Source organism: Vidua macroura, chromosome 10 (genome assembly GCF_024509145.1).
Source record: "Vidua macroura isolate BioBank_ID:100142 chromosome 10, ASM2450914v1, whole genome shotgun sequence".
Classification (NCBI taxonomy): domain Eukaryota; kingdom Metazoa; phylum Chordata; class Aves; order Passeriformes; family Viduidae; genus Vidua; species Vidua macroura.
Genome location: NC_071580.1, coordinates 11881909 through 11905888, shown reverse-complemented (window position 1 = coordinate 11905888; position 23980 = coordinate 11881909). Strand labels below are relative to the sequence as shown.

The 23980-nt window shown below is 42.3% G+C and overlaps 1 protein-coding gene across 2 annotated transcripts in view; it reads left to right on the top strand.

The window, feature by feature from the left end:
* The first annotated feature begins 426 nt into the window (after nt 1-426).
* The window catches only part of MB21D2 (Mab-21 domain containing 2), an 83091-nt gene continuing 59537 nt past the window's right edge, over nt 427-23980 (top strand). The window contains exons 1-5 of one of the 2 annotated variants that reach the window (XM_053986812.1): nt 427-509; nt 7799-7901; nt 8272-8357; nt 9610-9692; nt 17414-17527. The gene's annotated coding sequence lies outside the window, so the exon portion shown is untranslated. Of the gene's footprint in view, nt 510-7798; nt 7902-8271; nt 8358-9606; nt 9693-17413; nt 17528-23980 lie in introns of both variants that reach the window. The other variant, XM_053986811.1, reaches the window with a different exon arrangement.

Sequence of the window (23980 nt, the reverse complement as noted above, 5' to 3'; positions counted from 1 at the left end):
TTTTAAGATTTTCCCCTGGTTTTCTTCTCTTTTGCAGAACACTCGGTGCAGGATCTCTGTTAGCTGATGTACACCAGCACAGCTGCACTGCCTCTCCTGGGGCAGTGAAAACCAGTGTCAGGCAAATTTCTGGACAATCATGGTAGAGATGAGGATACCACCAGAATGGCATTTTTCCATATTCCTGTGATAAATTTGGTTTTAGTATCTTCAGTGATGATGGCCATGACATTTTCCTGAAAATTAGTAATGCAAGAAGAGGTTTCTGTCCTTTGGTAATTATAAACCTGAAATATGGCTCACAAAACATGGAAAAAAGCTCTTCCATTATCTGCTTTACAAAACCTATGGGACTTCTAATGCTAGAAGCATTAGAAACTATACCCATGGGCTGAATGAGTCTCTTGTTTACAGGCTAGCTCACCCCTTGGCAGCAGTATCTCTAGGACAGGACCTCTGCAGTTATGTAGGGCTGTCACTGCAGTCACACTACTACAGTTTTTTTAAAGGTAAGAAATAGATATAATAGATAGGTAAGTATTATCTTTGTAAGCAGCATTGATATATCAGAGATAGGAAAAATCACTGATGTGTGCATGTGAATGGCTGAGATTGTACAGGCTGATGCGCAGTCTTTGGCATTTGGGATTTCTGAGAAAATGTTGTTAAAAAGGGAACCTATAATTCAAACTAACTCTTCCTTCAGAGAGCAGGATAGAGGGGGTGGGAGTGTTCTCTGAATGCAGGGAAATTCAGATGGTGTGATGGAGAGACTGCAAGGGGAACCCAGCCAGGTTTTGATTATTCCAGTTCAGATCAAGACAAAAGAATCAGTGACCTGCTAGATTTAAATGGTCAGTTTCAGTGGCCTGATTCTACCTTTTATATTAAATCCCATCAATGCTTCTTTTACACCACTTTACAAGCCCTTTGCCTGATCGAGGCCATAGAGTGAGCCAAGCACGCACTGTGACTCAGGAGACACAACACTGATGATGTAAGGGAAACCCTGTCCACTCCTCCCAGTGCTGGTTTTGTCCCAGATATCCAGATCAGTCCTGGGAAATGGCAGCTTTCAAATATGTGCTAATTCATGTGTAAACATCTCTCTTACCTGTCTGCAGCCCTGATCAGCTGTTATACTAAGGGGCATGTGGATGTGGGAAGCAAAGCAAATAGCCAAAAGAAACACATTTTCTTATACATCTGAGTATACAGTACCCAGCATAGGAGGAGTCCACGCAGCTCCAGCTGCAGGGACTGATAGGACAGGCTTGTGGGACACTGAGACCTGATCTGCATGGTCACAGACATGTTGTATGGCCACAGACAGATTGCTTCACTCTGCTTTTTCATATTTTTGCCCTCCTGTAAAATGGGGTGTCTGTGCTCCAGCTGTGAGAAATTAAGGCTAAGAGCATGCCCTGAGTCACTGGGTACAGCTCCCCATAGTGCAGGCAGCATTAGCTTCACACCAGCTTGAGTAAGGACTTCAGCTTCCAGGAATTGCCTTGGGCTCTGCATGGATAGGGGTTTGGAGTTCACATTGTACCCTGGGCTCTTTTTTATTTTATTAACTTACATGAAACTCTCTTCCATGTTTGTACATGTGATGATGTAAGTAAAGAATAAGAAATCTAGTAGCATAGAATAATTTATAATTTTTTAGAATAATTTATAATTTTTAGAATAACTAATAATTTAAGTAAAGACAAGACAGCTGGTCTCAAAGACAGAGAAATAAGATTGCGACTCAAGAGGCTTAGGCTGAGTTCCTAATTCTGCTGAGCTCTATATAGAGGCTGTGTTTTTAACAATTTTTCTCTTATTGTCTGGCCTTGAACAAATCAGCATTTCCAAGGCTGCTTTTATAAATTCTATTGATAAATATATTAATTCACCTACTTTAAAAGTCTAGGTGATTGATCTAGTCTAGATTAATTCCCAATAGATAGAGGAAACAACTTAGGTGTAAGATGTTTTGCTGCTAAGAGGCTTAGAGAGGCATGAATTTACCTGTAGATTTCTACATATGCATAAATACACATATATACAATTTCTGCTCACAACACAGGAGGGAAGGGTGTGGCACATGTATATTTTCATGAAAAAGGATAAAGACTTTTGTTTAAGCTTTCCTTAAATAAACTACACCTGGAAGCAAAGAAAAAAAAAAATCAGAATTTCATTATTAAAAGGATTCTAAATCTCTGAGAAAAAAAAAAAAGGAATTGTTCTAGACCTGGAAATAATTTTTTTACTATTATACTTGCTACATTAAGTGTAATTGGATCAATATGATAGGCTGGCTTGTAAATATATGCAGTTCTTGACAGTGCTTCTTTACATTCAGTTATTTTGTGCTTTGTTGTGTTTTGAATGCAAATATATGGCCACATATGCAGCTAATGGTGTTTATTTGTTGGTTTCAAAAGCAAGAGAAAGTATGTCCCTTGTATTTGAGTTATGGCTGAGTAGCTTAGAAGGATCCCCAGTTTATGAATGTCCCCTACGTCTAGGGGATCTCCCGGCAGCCTTTCTGTTCATGAAATCCATCTTTGTCACAAACAGCAAATCTGGGGCTATGGAATATCACAATCTCATTATGGGATGTCATCCCACAGCACAAATACATTATTCTCAGTGGATTTACAGACAGCATAGCCAACATTGCCACCTGGATGTGACAGATGTACTGGCTATATTTACAGGGAGACATGATTTACACTTGTCAGGACAGTGGCAAGAATAGGCTGCAGAGAAGACTAGAAATACTGTTGAGAGAGTTTCTCCTTCATGGTTCCTTAGACACTATAATCCCTATCCTGAAGCACAGGGTGGGGGAGGGAGCAGATCTCCCTTGCTCTTTAAGTTACAGCTAGATGTGGGGAATAATATTCAGCTCAGTATTTCTGCCTTCAGGGCCTGAGCTGTGCCTTCCAGCTGTGGGAGCAGTGTTACCCCTTACCAGCAGAAGGAACTTGTAGCATCCTTGTCAGCCCAACCCATGGATCCTCCAGATGTATCTCAGGGAGTGAGGGATAATGTCTGTGTCCGACCAAGTTGCAGAAGAGCTCAAATTGTACAATGTGGAGTGTGCCTCAGTTCCACCCTTTACTCCCAGGGGAACAGCCCCCAGTGGCTCTCCGGGCACTCCTTCTATACCAAGGCAAACAACCCCTGGCCACACTGTCTGCTCCCTACCTGAAGGCTGAACTGTTGGCTTTATTGATGCTTGAAATCCATCCTCCAGCTTTAGCTCTGTAGGAGCCTACAATCCAGACCTGAGCTGCACAGGGAACTGTCCTCACAGCACAGGTGTCTGCACAGTTTGGGTACCTTTCCAGCCACTTGTAGGTTACTGATGGAGACAGGGTATCCAGCTTCCCAAGGAGTAAGGAGCAAAATGCTGATTACAAAAGTACTACCAGTAAGAACATGCTGGTTTAATACTGGCCTCTCTAAGAAGGAGAAATATAAATGTCTGTGAATGAAGGTAAATCAAACTGAAACAGGCAAATCTGTTCCACCAGAGCCAAAAATAAATGTGAGCAAACCTCCAGGGTTCTATGAGATGAGACAAATGAGAGAGAAAATGACCCACTTAGAGCTGGAGAAGTCCAGATAACATATTAACATGGAGAGGACAGCCTGAGGGAATGTCTGCAGAGCTCTGTCACCCACAGAATCAGCAGGAGTGATGGCACTCAGTGTCCTGGCAGTCTGTAGGGCCAGCAGGGACTCACTGTTTCAAGGGCACAGAGAGGAGACTTTCACTTCTTCCTAATGAAGGAGGCAGTCACATGCATATGGGGCAGGAGTGTGGGGTGCTGCTGCAAAGAGGATATGCTCTGCTTTCTGGAGATAGGAGAAGCAGCAAGTGCTGCTCTGGGGGCGTAGGGAGCAAGAGAGCTTGGCTGGGATATAAGCAGATTATGGAGAGGAGTGTGAGTTGTGGAGCTCCCCCTGCCATCTCAAATGGGATCTGGTTCCTAAAAAGTGGGTTATCCTCAACCTTTGCATGGGCTGTGGACTACTACACATCCATAAAACATGGTGCCCTTTCACATGAACAGCAGGACACAGTGAAGTGCTGAAGAGAGGTCTCAATCCAAATTCAAGGCCACACTGGGTCAATGATCCTCTAGCCAAGCAGAAGGGAAGCAAAGCAGAACAAAGTTGGCATATCACCAACCAGCAACTTACAATCTAATTTCCATTTCTCAACTATGGGCATTTTAAGCCCAAAGCCTTTCTGAGTAAAGTGTCTGTGAAAATTAGGGCTTTACAATCCAGAGGGTTTGTTTATGGCTCAAGTCTGCATGAGTCTAGTGCTTGAATTTCTCATCTGTGAAATTTTAATGGGGGAGCTGTAGAAAGAAGTCAGTTATGCATGGTTTTACAGGAAAATAACAGACTTATGTTTCAAATATGAGATATCCACAGTGCAAAATTACAGTCAAGTACAAAGTGAGTAAATGAAAAGAAAATGAAAATTAAATGAAAAACAAAAACAAAAACAAAAACAAAAACAAAAACAAAAACAAAACCTGCACAAAAGTGAAAATCTGTTGACAGATTACAGTTGTGCTCCTGTGGCCAACAGTGCAACTGGTCTGACTCCTTGAACAGAAGTTAGGAAGATAGATGGTCACCTATCTATTAATTTCTACTGGGGATGCCTTTATTTTTTTTTTTTTTTTTTTCAAAGTTTGTGCTAAGATTAATTCTGGACTTTAAGTATAAATGAAAGTGACTCTTGAAATGTTGAAATAAAAATTCACACAGAAGAGAAATCAATACTGTTTCCTGTGCAATGGCAATGTGACATCCATTCAAAAATATGCAGACCCTGCTTCTCTCTAAAGCAGAGCAGATTTTAATTTAGAGTATAATTATGTTATTTTCCTAACCCAAGGAAATGGGAAATCACATGCCCACCTAGGAAATGAGCACCTCTAATGACAAGGCAGCTGCAGAAGCCACACACAGACACTTCTACATCTCATTAGGTCAGACTTGTAGGGTAATTTCTCAAAATTAACCTTCTGCACCCACTGTTGCAGCATGATTGTTATAGATCTTGGTGCAGGGGAAAAAGTGCGTCTCCCATCCAGCCAGTCCCCAGTTCACAGCTCCCCATTTGCCATCTGCTTATGCCAGCACAAGGCTGCTGTGCTGGGGCCTTGTTGCTGTGAGTTTCATGGCTGCATCTTCCCACACAACTTGGAAATTTATCTTGACCTGTTTCTCTTGACAGATGTATAAAATTGCTTCTGAATGCAAAGACACACAAGATATAGCTGTGAATAACAGCTACCCTTGATACCAGCATTTCACCTCATTGCCTGATCAGTCAGAAAGAGAAGCAGGGGCTGTCCTGATGGATAAGGGACTGAAATATCAATTCAGTGCTGAATTCACACTTCTCCATAGTCTGTATCTGATTCTATGCTATTCTGCTCATCCAAAGTGTACTGACATTTACCTTCTCAAATGCATAAATCTTTGACAGTCCATGGGAGCTCCACCTCTCGAAATTCCAGTGATTTAAGTAGATATACAAGTATGAACATCTTTTGGTTTGGTTTCGTAATAAGGTTCAGGGTTGCTCAGAAGGAAACATTCAGCTTTTGGGTTACTAGCACTTCCTCCTTGAGTGAATCAAGAATGACTTTTCCATTTTCACTCTGCAACTTAACTGTGTTGCAGGCTACCTTTCAAAATTTCACTGATCCGCAAGCCCTGCAGTTTCACACTACATCACTGGCATAGTAAGGGCAAAGATCCAGAGCAGGGAAGGAGTCCTGTGAAACTGTTTGCCACAAAGCTGAAGGAAACGGCTGCTCCATTGCTCAAGGTCATCCTGCCTGCAGTGATTTCCAGGAGTCCTATGTATCCCCTTCTGTTAATCATAACACTCTGTTACTCCATCCTGGTCTCTTCGTCATGAGAATCCATCCCTGGCAGAGTGCAGTAAATAAATGAATTTACCTTGAGGTCTTCAGTGTGTGTTGGATCAGCTCCAAAATGTATGGGTGGCTCTTCCTAAATCATGTGTCTTAACTTTGACAGGCAACTTTTCCAAGTGTCTCTGGTTAGTCTTCTAAATCCTTCTTTAGGCATGTGGCTGAAGCACCAGAGCTTTCTGAGAGCTTTAGCTGATTGACTTTAGCTGATTGACATTAGTGACATTTTTCCAAGATGTCAAAATACACATTTTGTTTGGAGGAGGAAACTGTCCATCTGAATTTGTTTGCTGTAGGAACAGAAGTTTGGCTATGAGGTTCATTGTCTGTAATATAAGGAAATGTTGTATTAATTTATGGGTCATAGACCTGTGAATAAATACATCATTAATGCCCATAAGCTGAACAGTTATTTTTGCTCTGCAATGTAAGTGAAGCATTTAATGACTGAAATATAGCAAGGTAAATATTAGCATTTGTGATTCTGGAAAACTTCCTAGGGCTTTCACTCTGTGTGTATGTGTGTGTTTTCACTGTCTGTGGACAAAGCCTGGCTCTGTTTCTGTACTTTTCAGTACTTGTCAGTGAGAAGAGATGAGAAAAATGTCTGCAAAGTTACCCAGCTTGGTCAAGGGTAATCAGACTCAAATATGGTGAGGCTGCATGACAATTTCTAAGATGTCCCTGATGAATTGAGTTTCACAACAAAATGTTCAGAAACACTGAAGGTCACTGAAACCATGCCAGTGAGCCTGGATGGATGTTACAAATGTCATATTTCTATAGACCTTCCACACGAAAGGGGAAAAATAAAATAAACCTGTGATTTTCACTTTTTTGCAAGTCCCCTTTCCTGCAACACCAGGAATGTGATGCTGGGTGAATGTGATTGCAGAACTCTCCATCTGTCATTTTCTGTGTTTCTTCACAGACTCATGCCTGTGTGAGAGCTCTCTGAGGCAGAGATCCTACTTTTTTTTTTCTTTTTTTTTTTTTATGCTTTTTTGTCACAGCATCTGACATGTTAAAGTTTGAATTTATAACCAGCTCTTGTGAACTAGAACTAAACATTTCTGACATGAACAATATTTAAGAACAAATCAGACTTTTAAAACTGCATGTTGCTCTTGTGCTAGGCTTCTGTGTATAGGTGAATTTTATCCTTTGAGATTTCATTATGGGGCAGGGTTTTATGTTCCAAAGGTGTGGCAAAGTCAGAGATCTAGGGAATACTCATGGCCTACATCTCATCCCGCCTACCCACTTAATTATATCAGTGCAAGTGTTTCTGAGGCCCATGCTAAGAACAAGAACAGGGAACTGATCTGGCTTTTGGAAGAAGAAAATGGCTAAAGAATGCAACTATGTATTCACTACTGGCCCAGTAAGCAAAGTCTCAGACCCTTGTACAGCCAAGGGAGTTCATTGCAGCAAGTGAATGGAAATGAGCAGTAGTACTGGTGGAGTATGGGAACCAGTATGGCTGTTAAACACTTAATATGCTGAAACATGGTCTGGAAGTGATGCTCTGCACTCTTGTCTTCCTTCCAGTTTCTCTTTCACTCCATGAAAGTAATAAAATCGACTGCCTGCCTATTAAGAGCAAGCTGTCTCTGCTGTTAGTGAAGATGTTGGTTAGCAGAGAGTAGAAACTCTGAACTGATGTTCATTACCTGAATTGGCAGAGGTGTAAATCTGGGTCAAGAGGGAGTGGTCAGGCCAGGCCAGGTCAGGCCAGGCCAGGGGTGTTGCAAGGCTGTTGCAGTGCTCACTTAGCTGCTCTGCTTCACAAGCACTGATCTACTTGCTGTTTACTTCATCTCATGCAGAGCACAGAGTGCAAGAGGACAGGTGCTCTGATTCCTGTGATGTGCTGAAGTTGATGACTCCTAGTTTGCTCATCAGTGCAGCAAAGAAAATCAGTCAGTTGAGGTAACACGCTAACATGCATTTTGGCCCAAAGCTTCTCCAGCTAGAGTGGTGAGAATGGCTTTTGTTCTGCCACAATGGAGAGGAGAATTCTCATGTATATTTTAAACAGCATGCTGAAAGTAAGGCCTGATCTTCCTTGGTAATACCAAGGAAATTTTATTGAACTCAAGAAAAATTGCATCTGAAATCCCTCAGTGATAAAAGGATCAGGTCTTGCAAGCTCTCTGTTATGCCTGTAGAGTTTATTTCCATTAGCAAATTAATTTTCTTTTGCTTTTGTCTAAATGAACCAGGAGAATTCAGCCACCATTACAAATAAGCATATTAACACATTGTCCTTTTCTGTCTACCGCTTGTCTCCTGTCCTGAGTTGATATGGACATGAGTGACATCAGTCACCTCTGGAGAGACTGCAGCCAGGGAGAGTGGATGTGGCAGAAGAAGGAAATTGCAGAGGTACAGACCCGGCAGTGAAGCAGGGAGATACTGCCATGAACCAGTCCAGGAGAGAACTGTGCCCATCTTTAAATCTAGTGGAAGAAGGGATGAGATTTTATGGGTTTTTTTTAATAATGCAAGAGGCTGTAAATTCATCTATAATCCAAAATGGACAAAAAATTTCAGCAGACTGTTAATGGAGGATATGTCCACTTATCCCATGTTCACACATCACATATAACTACAGAATATCTGATGGCTCCTGGATAAGAATAAGACTGGCAGCTGCTCTTGTGTTCTCATTGTCTACTTCATCATTATAGCTACAGTTCATCCTATCCCTAATTTTGGTAACTAGGCAGGTAAAAATTCTTGCATCTGCAAGGGTTTGCACACACAAAATTGTATTTTAAATTTGGAGACCTCTTTTCACCCTCCACTTTCACTGGAGATGCATCATTGCTGACTGTTCCCTTCTGGGATGGAGCACCCTCAAGCAGACAGATAAACCACTTTAAAACTTTACTCTTGCAGGCTCACATAGATCTGCTTGAGGAAGCCACACTGCATGGAATGCCCCAACATATTGTAGACTGGTTAGAAAAGGCAAACTGGTGTAGTTAAGGAAATCTGCCAGCAAGAAAATGAAATTTATCTTACCCATGACATTTTCATTGTAGGGGTCTATATGGGGAGGACTGGTGACAGCTCTCCAAATTTTACAGTAAAATGTGCTGGTGTTACAGAGATGGACAGAAGCTGACTGACTGACCAGCCTTTTGACTTTAATACACAGTCTATGGTGTCACGTTCCCGGCATGCTGCAGACACAGCTTCTATTACACCTTTCCTGCTGGAAGTTGAGTAAATATACTTAAAAAGCAAACTAAAAAGTCACTGTTCATTGACAGTAACTGAACAGAACTGAGAAAGGATAGCTTGAGGAATCAGGGGCTAAATTACCTGCAGAGAGCATGGATAGGTAGAGATACCAGCCACTGTGCATTGCAGCCAAAACATGGTCAGCCAGCTGTCTATCCAGTTCCATAACTCCTCTGCATTCTGGATCTGCCCACCTCTGCTTGTCTCTGTAAGAGACAATACAGTGGGTGGCAACTCAGTACCTGGGCTGGGTTGGCTCCAGGATGATTTGTTGTAGTTTTACCCATAATATTTTGCTGGTTTTTATGTCTATTTTATTCATTCCTGAGCAGCTGTTAGAGCCTTTTTTCTTCCTACTTAAAGTCTTTATTTTCTTCTCCTCTAGCAGCATGCTGTTTACATGCCCTGATCAGAGTAATCAAAGGAAGTTGTGAGATGCCCGATTCATGTAGTTTGACTTTCTGCCTAAAGGTAGGCTTTTTCTTCAAGGCTTGAAGTAATGTTATACAGGCTTCCTCAAATCTCCTTTTTCCCATAAAAAGAAGCCAGTTTTACCTAGCTCAAAATGCTGTTTGAAGTCAGATTGTAGCTGTCTATACATCAGTGGGAAACACAAACCTCTGCACTGAATTGATCACAGTGGGCTCACAGCCAGTGTCTGGTGTCATCCACCTGCTTCACCTACTTCAGCTCAGAGCTCTGGGGATAAGAAATACGTCTTTGGAAAAACCTTCTGCATGGGCACTTCCACCCCTCCCCATCTGCAACATAAACAGCTACCTGGACTTCTCAGCTCTACAGCTGAGCACAAAGGGGGAAAAGGGCATACAGAGGTATTTTTAGACACCTCGTTTTCCCCCCACACTCCTGGCTTGAATACTGGCTAAAGCAACAGAGAACCAGGTTATGAAAGCCACAAAATCACACCAGAGAGGGGTTGTGGACAAGGTATTGGCCTCGCATGAATGGGATAGGAAATTTCCTTCTTAGCTTCCAACTTCTCTCCTACCCTTACTGGTAGCCTTGCCTGCTGCTTTACAGTGCTTCACCATCACCAAAGGACAGATATGAGCCAACCCACTGCAGACCCACATGGGGTCTGTGCCAGACACTGGGAGGCTTTCATGTGCTAATACTGCACGTCTTCAGCTCAGGACTTAATCCAACAAGGAATTCTTATGTTCTAATTCTTATGTTCTATACTCTAATTTTATGGAAATAGAGTATAAAAACACAACTATAATTAATACTTCTCTGAGATATGTTGTGCAAGCCAACCTGGAGAGAACAACACTGTAATCTTTTTGATGTTATTGTAACCTCGTGCCCATAAGGAAAAGCAAATATCAACTTCAAATTAACTGTGATACACACAGTGAAAGCTAAGTGGAGTGAATGGGGAGAGCCCAGAGATAAAACAGACTGCTCTCCAGATATTATTCTGAAAATTAAAGTGAGTGGATGGGAGATATGCATCACGAAAATATTCTATTATACTCAGTGTACTAGAGCAGAACTTTCACCCCTTTAAACTCTCATTAAAATGCAGCCATTTTTGTTTCAAAGGATTAACATGTTGGCTCTAAAGGAAGAAGAAAAATGTGATTCATGGTGTGGTTGGAATTAGATATTGTTAATTGAAAATAACTCTAGGCAGCTGCACAGTGCTTTTCAGCTCAGAATCTTGAAACAATTTTGTTTGTATAAAATTCATTCATGTAAAGGGGCTGCTAAAAGACGTGTGCAGAAAAAAATCTCATCAAAGAGTAGTGAGAGAGCCCTTGTATGCATCCACTGTACACGAAGGCAAACCACTTATGGGCAGAAGGCTTTTGAAAATGTGGGGACTCACTGTCACATAGGAACAAAACACCTGTCTGTAAAAATAGCAGGAAATTATTTATTATGGTTTGGCTACTGCTGAATGGTATGTATAACTGTACAGCTAGATAAAACAAGTCCCCTGAAAACTCTGAAGAAAAGACACTGGTGCAGTTTGACTTCTGTCACTCTGAATATGGAAAAATATTCATTGTGAAATGAGGGCTTTGTAGCCTTGTGCAAACTCCTAATCAAAATTAATGTAGAGAAGAAATTACTAGTGGTAGTTTTTGGCCACATTGAATTTTCTCATGGTCTGAATCTTCCAGTTTTAGCAGTGAGGTTCAGAGCACTCTTAAGTCCACTGTGGTCAAAAGCCACAGCAAGATCCCCCAGAGGACTTCCACAAGAACTCAAAAGATAGGCAAACTGTGAAGGGACTTTATGAATGAAGGTCAGTGACTCTTAACTCAGCTTCATTGCAAATGCTCCTGCTTGGCAAGTGGGCAATCAGGCCCCCACAGTGTAGGGACTTGCTTAAGGCCAGAGAACCACTTAGTCTGGAGGAAATGAAAATCCCTTCAGTCATGTCCTTTTCCCCACTCTCCTGGTGTTAAACGAAGAAGAAGCACCATTCATGAATTACAGTAATTTTATAAAATATCAAGCAAAAAGCCATTAAATTTATCAAAAGCAAAATCAGCTAATTCAGAGAGTGGTCTCTTTCCTTTGGTCTCTGGAGTAGTACAGTGACATTCTGTAGTGGTGCTCTGAAGATTTATGGTTTACTTGCTTGTGCAGTACTGGCACTGATCACAGAATCGCAGAATGACTAGATTGGAAGAGACCTTCAAGATCATCAAGTCCAACCTGTGCCCCAACACCTCAACTAAACCATGGCACCGAGTGCCACATCCAGTCTCTTTTTAAACACATCCAAGGATCATGACTCCACCACCTCCCCGGGCAGACCGTTCCAGTACTTTATCACTCCTTCTGTAAAAACTTTTTCTTAATATCCAACCTATATTTCCCTTGTCACAGCTTGAGACTGTGACCTCTCGTTCTGTCAGTTGCTGCCTGGAGAAAGAGGCCAACCCCCACCTGACTACAACCACCTTTCAGGAAGGTGTAGAGAGTGATAAGGTCACCTTTGAGCTTCCTTTTCTCCAGGCTAAACACCCCCAGCTCCCACAGCTGTTCCTCACAGGGCTTGTGTTCCAAGCCTCTCACCAGCTTCATTGCCTCCTCTGGATGCACTCGAGCATCTCAACGTGCTTCCCAAACTGAGGGGCCAGAACTGGACACAGCACTCAAGGTGTGGCCTCACCAGTGCTGAGTACAGGGGAAGAATGATCTCTCTGCTCCTGCTGGCCACACTACTCCTGATACAGGCTAGGATGCCGTTGGCCTTCTTGGCCACCATGGCACACTGCTGGCTCCTGTTCAGCCGGCTGTCACCAGTACCCCCAGGTCCCTTTCTGCCTGGGCACTGTCCAGCCACTCTGTCCCCAGCCTATAGCATAGCCACTCTGTCCCCAGCCTATAGCATAGCAGGGGGATAACCCCTGCATTTTGTGGCCAAAATGCAGGACTCAGCACTTGGACTTATAAGCTTCATCCTATTGGACTCTGCCCATCCATCCAACTGTTCCAGGTCTCTCTGTAGAGCCATCGTACCTTCCAACAGATCGACACATGCTCCCAGCTTAGTGTCATCTGCAAATTTACTAATGAAGGACTCAATGCCCTCATCCATGTCATCAATAAAAATATTGAACAGAACTGAGCTCCCCAGCACAGACCCCTGAGGAACACCACCAGTAACAGGCTGCCAGCTGGATGCAGCACCAGGCTGGACTCTCTGGGCCCGGCCATCCAGCCAGTTCCTAACCCAGCATCCGAGGGGCCCTCTGTTCCCCTCAGAAGGGAGTTAGTTACCTACTATGACAATCCTACTTTTCTTTTTAATGTTTTTTTTTTTTTTTTAATGTTAGAGGTGGTGATCTGTCTGACAGTTGAAGATTTATCTTTTAAGTCATCTGTTTCTGAACCTATTGTGACTTACTTTAAGTTTACTGATTAGTGGCTAGAATTTAGAGTGGTTAGGACAGTGACGTTATCAAAGTCACACTTTGGTACATGGAGGCAAAATAAGTATCAAGGTCAGGAAATTTTGCAAAGTGCCACCAGATGAAATAAATAACTCTGGAATAAAGATGAAGAGAGCATTGCATACTGAAAGGAAAGATCTGTTTGAAGTGGAGAGAGCAGGATGAAAATTTTCATGTGGCTAATTGATGCAGCAATTCCAGCAGGAAGTCTTGTAACTGGTGAGTGTATCCAACACCTCCAAATGCCCACTGGGAAGCAGAGGTGACGAACATCTTTGCTAAGCCATTTTCTGCAGGCTTTCATTCTTTGCTAAGGTAAGGGATGATCTCTTACAGACCTACTAGCCCCTAATGGCCTTTTGTATTATCAGCTGGGGCCTGTCATCGCTCCTGGAAACAGGAATATCTTCCTTTCACACTGTCTGGGAGGCAGTAATGAGACAGGGAAAGATACAGGTACAAGACTTAGTGAAGACAATTAAATCCAAAGTGCTATATTCTGTACCCAGCTTTGGCTCTGGCTTCTCCAAGGAAGAACTAGGTATAAGCTGCATGTAAAAGCCAGTGATATTAAAAAATTTGGCTCTGAAAGGATCTGGGAATGAGAAATGCCACAGTAGAAGCTATTACTGTTGTCATTTTACTGTGGGCAGTTCACTGTCAGCCTCAAAGAGTGGTGGAGGAGAAGGGTGGAGTGGAGGAGGCTGGAGGAAAAGCCATCAGGATGGGTTGAGAGGGCACTTCCTGGACCACACTTACAATAGAGTTATGGACAAATCTCTCACACCAGAAATCCAGAAAAGTCAGTGAAAAGGCTTTTATTGTTGTCATCAAGGTCAGGATTTCATAAACGTCTGACCTCAGCTATATGTAGTCCAAACTATAGGTCACAACCTCACAAAGGGAGCTCCAACAAAGCATGGCAGTGGAGTGATATTTGCCTTTAAGCTCTATGATATGTCACCATGGCTTTTATGTCTCATTCTTCTCTTCTATGTGTGACCTCTTCCTAAGGCTCTGGATTGAGCTCCCTGCAGAGGTCATTAGTGCCTTTCCTGAGGCAGCAAATGTGGAGACAAGGGCTAAAAAACCACATGGGTTTCACAGGAACTCAGTCCTACATTCTAGATGCACTGTCTCTGTCCTCAGATAGCTTTCCAAGCACACGAGGGAGAAAACATGAGTGGTGTTTCAATTAGCACTCTGCAGCTCCCCAGATGTGCCAGGGTTCTCAGAGCCCTGAGTTCACTGCTACACGGAGCCTCCCTGTGCTATTGGAATGGCACCTGCTGCTGTGTTCAATGCCTCCACAGAGCACCCCTTCCCTGCCAGCCCAAATGGAAGATGTGGCCAAATCACTGAAACTCTTTGCCTCTAGCAGAAGGTGGAGTTTGATGTCCTGTTATAAAATCACATACAGGGAACCTAATGCTTGGCCCTCAGTGTCTCCTGAAATTAAGTGAATTTCCCACAGAAATGCAAGGAAATTTTATCTTAATAAACCTTCATTATTTACTGGCTTTACTTTGCTTAAGTAACCAGGGGGAATTTAAACTGATCATTTGTTTTCCTGTGGAAAAATCCCACACACTGTAATAGAGGAGACCCTGAAAGGCTTTTATCTTAATTACTGCAGAAAATTACAGAGAATTAGATCCTTTGTAATGGTTTTCTGAATCATCCTTTGGGATTTGATAGCAAGAATATAATTTGCTATTGACTTGTATAGACTAGTGGAATAACAATGCCTCTAGAAAAGTGTTCACTATCCATTAATGTCTATAGGGCTTCCCTATGAAAGGTTTCTAAAAGCCTTTTATTTACAAATATTTCCAGAGGGTTCTGTTATGCTATTCACCCTTGTTTATAATGCACACTCATTAGAGTAAGAGCAAAAATAGACAGCAGAGACCAGTGATCTGGTTTCTGGGAAAAAGGACTGCATGAAATTACAGGACATCATCTTCATAACCCTCTGAAAATGCATCACATAGCCAAGGAAGGCAGAAAAAAGCTAAGGTTTTCATTCTGCATGGAGTTACTGCTGGCAGACCTTTTCCCATCTAAACTCTGCAGCTTTAGGGAGATGCAGAGAGCTTTACTTTGGATTAGCTCCATAAACTAACACAGAAGGTGACTGTAGAATTTGATCGTATCCTGGAAGCTTGCATTCAAGGATCCATGTTTGCATGTGTAATATAGCAATAATTGATCAAATCCTTGTTTACTTCCTTCAGCTGAACAGCAGCCAGGTCTTTCAGCTGCAATCACAGCTCCCTCCTGAGCAGAGCGTGCTGCACATAGCCTGTTTCTTTCTCCCCTAGTACTTGTTACACTGACAGAAAAGGACTCCCTGAACCCTGCCTGGCACCCTCACTTTCACCTCACAGACATCAATACTGTAACCTAGGGAAAACTGGGTCTTAGTTGTGCAGTGGTTTGCTACACAGATCTGGTCTCACTGTTAATATGCTTAGGCATCTGAGGAATCCTCGCAATGGCAGTGTGGTGGGGCACTGTCAGGTGCTTTGTGTATTTGGGAGTGCTACGAAGCTCCTCTTCTATTCCCCTGGTCACCAGTGAGAGCTACACAGTATCTGCTTTGGGAGTTTTCCATTTCTGATGGGCATTTCTTTTCCTTTATTGGTTTATGCTAACTGCTTTTGCTCTCTTCTTATACGACCTTGAAGGAAAAGACCTTGCTGAGTAGTTGTGTGCTTTTAACAGATTTGTAATTTCATCACCTGATGGGGAACATGCTGAACAGTGCCTGACTCCAAAGTGTGCTGCAGAGTTATCCTGGGTTTAAGCAGTACAGCTAAAGCTGCCACATGCAAGGGTTTGCATATCTGGGAACAAGAGAAATCACAGAAAAAGTCTAGGCATCTATCCTCAATCACCCCTTAAAAGTGCCTAGCAGGGAAAATAGAAGAAGGATGTCAACAGCAGCTTCAGAATTTGCTTGTTTCTGCAAAAGACGTGAGGATAGAAGAAGAAACATGGTGACTTTAGGTGACTTTCCAGGTGACAACATGCCAAGCTTTCACACAGGAGTCACAGAGGGATTCTGGCACTGAAGGATACTGAGGGTTTTTTTTTGAGAGAAATTAAATTAAGAAAATGTTATAAAGGTGTCCCAACATTGCATACCTGTGCATACCCCAACACTGCATACCCATGCATTTAAAGTCCACATGACAAAAGATGTTTGATAATCTCATATTAAAAGGTGCTTTTCGTTTTCCAGGAATCCATTTATATTGCAGATATTCATATGCCAGGTGCTAACACAAAACACTTAAGAGTAAATACAGACCATTGCAGAAAGCAGAAAACAGCACGTTCAGTACTGGAAGTGGAAAACAGATTATGTTAGTTATTGGATTTATAAGTTGAACTAAAGCTAGAAAAACCATTCATGTGTGTTGCAGTTCTGACCAAGTCCTGGTTCACTAATATCTTTCATGAAAAGCACAATTACCTTGATTTTCCTTATTTTCCTTCCTTTCCTCCCCTCCCATTCTTTCATTATATTTCATTTGTGATTGTCTGTCTTGGCAGACAGACAAGTCCTGTGTTCAGGACACAAACTCCTACTCATTATTATAGATCTCTAAAATGTTTTATCTAACACATTTTCAGGCTGTCACAAGAATTGCAGGAGATTTTTTTTTGTTGTTATTATAGATTGTTCCTGCTTTTTGTTTATCCAGCTCAGATTTTCCCTTTCTCAGATATGAACTCATGCATCAGCCAAAGCTGTGCTGAAAGCTGGTTCTCAACAGTACAAAAAACGAGTTCTTAAAAATCTGTCTGCAGTGGCCAGATGCAGAGAGATTTTTTAGTGAAGCGGGGCAGATAAATACAGTACAGAGCTCAGGCCTCCTGGATTTAATTTTATGTTAATGTATTTTTATAGAAAGACATGAAGAAATCTATTAGATCCTCATGCTAATGAAAAGGAAATTGATATATGAGTCAGTGTGGTTTGACAATCATTTACAGACTGGGGTATTCTAACAGGAAGCATAATGTTGGGAAAGGCAGAAGAAAGGGACTTTTGGCTTTAAACATATGACCAAGGGACGGTTTCCTCTTTGTGTAGATGCTGCCACAGGGAATTGTAGCATTTCCTGCAAACCTCTGTTTTCTCACACCCTTATGACAAGTAGTAAGAAGTGTGTTCTTCATAGGAAAGGGTCTGGGTGTTGAAGTGTTTCTTGTTTTCAAACTTGGAGAAATATCCATCTTTTACAGCTACGGCCATTTTACAGCTGTGGCCATTACACAGTGGCCTGGAGAACTGAGCCACCTGTGAACTCAATGTGGGATTTGCAGAGACTGGTACATTAGGAGGCTCCAAAGTAGCAGGTATGTCTACATCACAGTTGCTATTTTATTGAGTTTGCATGTAAAATGCTGTGTTGAAATCTGCTCAAGAGCTGCAGAATTTGATGTAAAACTTAAACTGCTGCTGGTAGTCACCTTGTGAGCAGAGGGGTGGCTCAAGAAATGGTGTAATTTGGTCTTGTGGGTCTGTACATCACTGCAGGCACAGACCCACTGGGAACATTTCTGAGCTCCTAGATGGGAAGAGAGTCACCGAGTGAGGTCTCTGAGCATACAAGGAAATTAAACAGAAGTACTAATGACCAGTTCTTCATTGTGTTTATATCTGGTTTCCAGTACAATAGGGCCCTGATTATAATATGTGGGTTTTGATATTATTGTAATGCAAGCAATTAGCTACAAATGAACAACAGCAATGAGTAGACAAACTATACATAATGCATATAGATGTGTAAAGGAGCATGTCATACTGTTTGTGTTCCCCAAACTGCCCCACCAAAATTTATCTATTACATATGGAACCAAACCCAAACACCAGATCTGCTCACTGTGTAGGAGAAATTTGCACATTGATGAGGGATTTAATGTTCAGGTCATATCCTTGTACCAAAGCATTAGCTCCAGTGCAGCACTGCAACACTCAGCACTGCTCAGATATGAATCCAAATTTTACTGCTTGAGAAAATCCCAATTTCAAAATAAATCTAAGGACAGAAAATTAACATAAATCCAGGAAATGAGCAGCAGAAACCTATACAAACATTGCTTAAGAGGTCCTGAGCCAGGCCACTTAGAGACTATGAAGTTTTTCAGATCATCTTCAAAGGTGCCTGGCTACAATCTAATGACACTTTAAAATAATGAGATTAACACATCACCAGTATATTTTCACCAAAGAAAAAGACAAAAAAAAACCCAAACCAAAACAAAAAAAACCAAACAAAAAAAAAAAAAAACAAAAAACCAAACCAAACCAAACCAAAACAAAACAAAACAAAAAAAAACCACTGAGGCAAGGATAGTAAATGATCCATGTGGGGACTTTCAATTGTTGCTGTCTGAAGCTGGTTGAGAATCAGGAGTTTGCTTCTTAGAACCTTACTTGAAAGCATCTGCTCTTCTTTTAGAAAATGTTTTAAGCATCCTGAGTATGGGTACTTTGAGGCTGGCTATGACAGATGCAATGCTATTGTTTCAAGAAATTTTAATGAGCACCTCTGCCATGCAGATGGCTCGATGCTGTGTTCTACTGACAGGAGGATGCAGATCACAACTCTTCACAGGGGAAGGCTTTTTTTTTTAACCTGGAGAAGAATTTTAAGTATGTCAAGGAAGCAACACACACCTTCTTAAAACTGTCTGAAGATTGTGGTGTGTGCTGGATGCTATTGGCCTGACATAACCTTAGCATATTGAAACTGTGCATGTAAATCATTCAGAGTTTTAGCTACAGACACAAAATCTGTGGTTCCTGGAGGGGAAATAAGGAGGGAGCAGAGCTTGTCATTGTCTCTGGGAAACACCTGGGGGACACTAGGTGTGTGGAGAGGGACACAGCTGAGTATAAGCCATGCTAGTTTGGCTGGCAATTTAGTGTGACCACACATGTCCCATGTGGAGACAGCTCCAGGTGGTGAAACTAATGGAGTTCATGGCATTAGTTATTAGAATTGAGCTGATTTTACCCTAAAAATGGGGGAAATCAAGGGAGAACTGTGGATACAAAACAGGAGCTCAATTCCTTGCGAGTTCCAGATCTCCAGAGCCTGGAAGTGCTGTGATGGGGCTCTGCGACTACAGTTCCTCAGACTCTTGCCCTTTTGAAGCATGTCACTTGACAAGCAGAGCCAGGAAAACATCATGAGTCCAGACTTCATCTGAAAGACTCTGTGTGCTCTGAGTCTGCACTAAACCCAACTTTTGCAGATCCCAGCCTTGTGGAGCCTGAAGACTGCTACCTGTAAGTGTTGTTCTGAAGATATTTTGGGGGTGTATGAAATACAGGCAAAGTTTCTGGCATCGGAAGGAAGGGAAGACCTGGTACAAAGAAGCACAAGGAGTGCTTTGGTTACATCATGGCATTCTGTGACATTCCAGGTCTGTCCAGGAGTCCCAAAAATGCCTTGCTACAGAACCAGACTAGGGACTGCTAGTGGAGGGAAAGATCTGAAGAGCAGTGAAGCAGCTGAAGTACACTAGGAGATCACCAGTCCAATGAAAGTGAGGTCCTGACTAATGTGAAATTAGGTTTCGTGTTTGTCTGGGCTCCTTCCTACTGGGACTGGTGCAGACCTGGGAATTGAGGTCCCACAGAGAAAGTGTACAGGCAGAAGAAAAGGGAGAAGGCTTGGCCAGGATTCAGCTATCAATGGGAAGAGCACAGTTGAGTGCAAAGCCAGTGAAGGAGAGGGAGAAAGATGGCACGGCAGGATCCTTGGTCTGCCACTGAGCAACTCTCTCCATGTGAGCAGCTCATTTCCCTGCTCTGTCACTCTTCTTATCTGCACAGACAGCCTGTTCTATAGGCCAGGACCAGGTTTCTGCAACACAAGGCACAAAGGACTCTTGAACAGCTTAGAAGGTACTGCAATAATACAAACAGAAATTGCAGCCACCAGATTGAGAAAAGAGAGCACTTCCAGTCAGCAATTTTGTTCCTGGTGAAGTCCTCATGCCACATGAAGCTTTGAGCTACAGCTGCTGGGGTGCTAAGTACAAAAAAGGGAGGTCTTTCTGAAGTCTACTTTGAAATAAAAAAACTGGGTACAATTTCCATGAAATGAGGGATGAATTTAGCTCATTTTTCATCATGCTCTAATTACCAACTGCAGCGAAATATTCTAAGATGATGTATCTCAGGCTCCATCTTATTTCTGGATCTTGCTCCAATTAATTCCCTCTACAGTTTACAGTACCTAAATGAAATGCACTGAGCATCAGGCCATGAGTTGCCTGGTCTTTCTCCCTTGGTACCCTGGGCCAATTGCTCTTCATAGCTACTGCAGTACTGTTTTGCCAGTCTTAGGATGATGGTATTAATATTTACTTGCTATCAGCAGTTTTTTGAGACAGCCTATTCAAGTGTGAAAAGATTTTTGAGGTCTCAGGTCATGCTACAGAAGTGAGAATAGTTATTTCTTCTTTTTCACATCATTTCTCTGTGGCATGATGTATTTCTGAATGCTGGAAGTGGCACTGAAAAGAGGGTATTAATTCTGCAAGAAAAGAGGAAGTCTATTTTGAAGGAGGAAAAGAGGAAGGTTGTTTGAAGGAAAGAGAGAACACACAGGACAAAGCAAAGGTGAATGTGAGAGGGAGAGCACAGATTCTAGTGCAGGTGAGAAGCAGTTTAGTAATCCAGGTTTTAAACTCCTATCCGAATAAGGTGAATGTCCTCATTGGCAAGTCTTGGGGCTAGCACAGCAGAGGCCATAGGTTCCTTCCAGGTCCCAAATAATGCTCACAAGAGGAGCTTTGAGAATGCTGCATTTTTTTCCACAGAGTTCAATTTCAGAAAGAAAAAAGATTTGGTAGAAAACTCTGGGCCAACACTACTTGCAATCTCATTCTCATTTATTTGCTCAAGTAATCCCCAGTGCTTGATTTACGTAAGACTTGAATTAACTGTGTATTTATTCAGAGATCTTAAATTACACTGATGTGATGAGGTAAAATTGCAAGCTGATGCAGTTTCAAGGGTATTAACAAGCACGTGATGGTGAGGCAGATGCCAATTGCCACTGAGGAATCCAAGCCCATTCAAAGGTTTCTAGAGAAGGTGGTAAGAAGGATCTTTTACAAGTACATCTGCTTTTCATTAAGCAAAATTTATCTTAGCACTGAGATGAGGTAGAGAGGTGCAGTACCTGTCAGAGACTTTTGAAGAAAATTAAAGCTGCTTGCTTGATGCTGCTCTTGGTGAACAGTCTTGGTTTGAGCTCAGACATACTGAATGAAGCAAATTTTTGGATCTGAGCAATTTCTGAATAATGTATGGTACCAGGAATAAAACAAATTCAGATGAACAAGAAGCATGGAGCAGTTATGAGCCTGATCTAATGGAAATTTTCTCTAAGTATGAAGGTGACTATAACTTCAAGCAGATGTGCCATTAAAAAAGACAAACTGAAATCGCCATTGCTTCTGGTGTTAGCTGTTTCTGAAGTACTTCATGTTTTCCATAGGTGCTTCATGAATTCAGGCAATGAAAGCTAGCTATGAAGTTGTCACTGAATGGGTTTTAGACCTGTTAAATGAACAGGGAAGAAAATGATAATATAAGTCTATGGTTGACGTGGGTGGAGAGTTGATGGGACCATTTGGAGGTCCACTGAAAGACAGAATCTGAGACAAAATAAAGAAATAAAGAAATGACTGGAACTTCCAGTGTTGAAATATGTTGCAGCAAATAGGATATGGTTAGGAAAGAAAGCTATCTGGTCCATGAAGCTTGTGGAGATCATCAGCTTGAAAAAGATGAGGTAGGAGGATTGGGGATGAAAACTGTAACTGGTATAAAAAGATCTGTTTGCTTTGCCTAAGTGGTGCCAATGATGCATGCGGCAGAGCTGCTGGAGGTTTGCACCACGTGAAAGGGAAACAAGGATACCCACACAGGTAAAAATGGTTATGACAGGCACACAGGAGACTTAGAGGTGTTCAGAGATGGACAGGGCAGGTCTTGAAGTGGGTTGGGGTTCAGAAGCTACTGTGACTTCTGTGGGAGCAGCATTATCACAAGAGGGAGCTGTCCGCCTGTATGAGATTGTCACCCCGGCAAGAAACACTGCAGGGAAACAGCACCAGGGCCCTCAAACCCTGGCAGGGGCAGGAGGCAAGAGGTCCCGAGTGCTCAGACAGGCAGTGACCACAGCAGCCTAGCGTGGAGGACATGGGCTGAGCCGGGCTAGCCGAACTAATCCCCCAGGGCAGGCCTACACACTGCTAATTGCTCTTCTGCAAGTCAGATCCTGCATTGTGCTAGTGCTATCAGTTAATTGTTGGTTTGTTTGTTTGTTTGTTTGTTTGGTTTTTTTTGGTTTTGTTTTTCTGTAGGTTTTGCTGGGGAGGGAGAAAAAGGAGAGGAGGTTGGAGAGGTGGGCAAAGTCAGACAAGGTGCTAGTCAGAGGTTCATGTGACAAGGCAGCTGATCAGCAAGGCTCGATGGTGAATGAAGTCAATGTGTGTCAGTCGGCTGTGAGCAGTGTCTGAACACAACGGGGCCCGTGTACCCAGCAGAGGGCACACACACACGTACACACACACACGCACACACACACACTCCTGCCTGTACCTCTGGGACATAATTTCTTAGATAATGAGCATATCAGTGCCCAAAACGGTGTCAGTGGCTACAGGACAAAGCCGGAGGCATCAGGCGTTCTGCTTGAATGGTTTGTGGTTTCTGTTACAGGGTCCAAACCTACCCTTCCTCTGAACTTCCACTTCTGATCAAGGTAATGGCTCAGAGGAACTAAGTAACATCCCTAAGCTCAGGTTTAAAGACTGGCATCTGTATTTACAATGTATCAGGCAAACCAGCCTGTAACATCTTCACATCCGCCTGTAACCTCTTCACACTGAGATTAGTTTTATCTTCCAATTATTTATCTGAATGCTCATGCCTGATTTTGGTAGACACATTTTACCATAGTCTGAGACTGAGCTAAAAGCTTTGTTTCCTGCCAAGAATCTTGAGAGGATAATACATATCCGAGTAGTTTGCATCAGTGGCATGGCATTTAAATGCCCTACAGAAGACAAAACCAATACACTTGCCTGCTTCCTGGGCAGAAAGACAGACAGTTCTGCCAGTGGATGCACTAAGATATGTAATGGATCATGCTGTATATGTTCAATGATGGGTCAAGGCACAGAAGATCAGGTTAAAGGAAGAAAACCACTGCAGGTTGAAAAGTTAGAAGGCATTAAAATTATATACAGAAGAAAAGGGTGTAGTGTTGTCGATGGGAGAAATGGATAAAGATCAGAGGTCTGGGCTCCTTGCCACAGGCTACTTGACCTCAGGCAAGTCTTCCGAGATCCCATTTCCCCTCCTACCCTTTGTCTATGTGGCTCCCAGGAGCTTCGAGGCAGGGCTGGTCTCAAGCGCAAGAGTTACTGTACTTTATCTTGGTCATTTCTCCTAGGGCATACCATAAAATAATTTCTTATATATACATATATGTATATATAAAGCAACCTTCAAGACAGCGTAAGAAGCTAAAAATGAATAAACACAGAAAGCTTTGGGAACATGTGGGAGGAGCAGAGTTCACAGCCAGTTATTAATCCACTTTCAAGACAAGGCTTTTGCTGAAGTTTAAAATACATTTAAATTTAAAAAGAAAGAAAAAAAAATTAAAAAAAATTAAAAAGAATTTAAATTTAAAAAGAAAGAAAAAAAATTTAAAAAAAAAGAGTGTTTTATCCCGAGCCAGCAGTCCGGCTCCAGCCTCAGCACCCGCCCGCCGT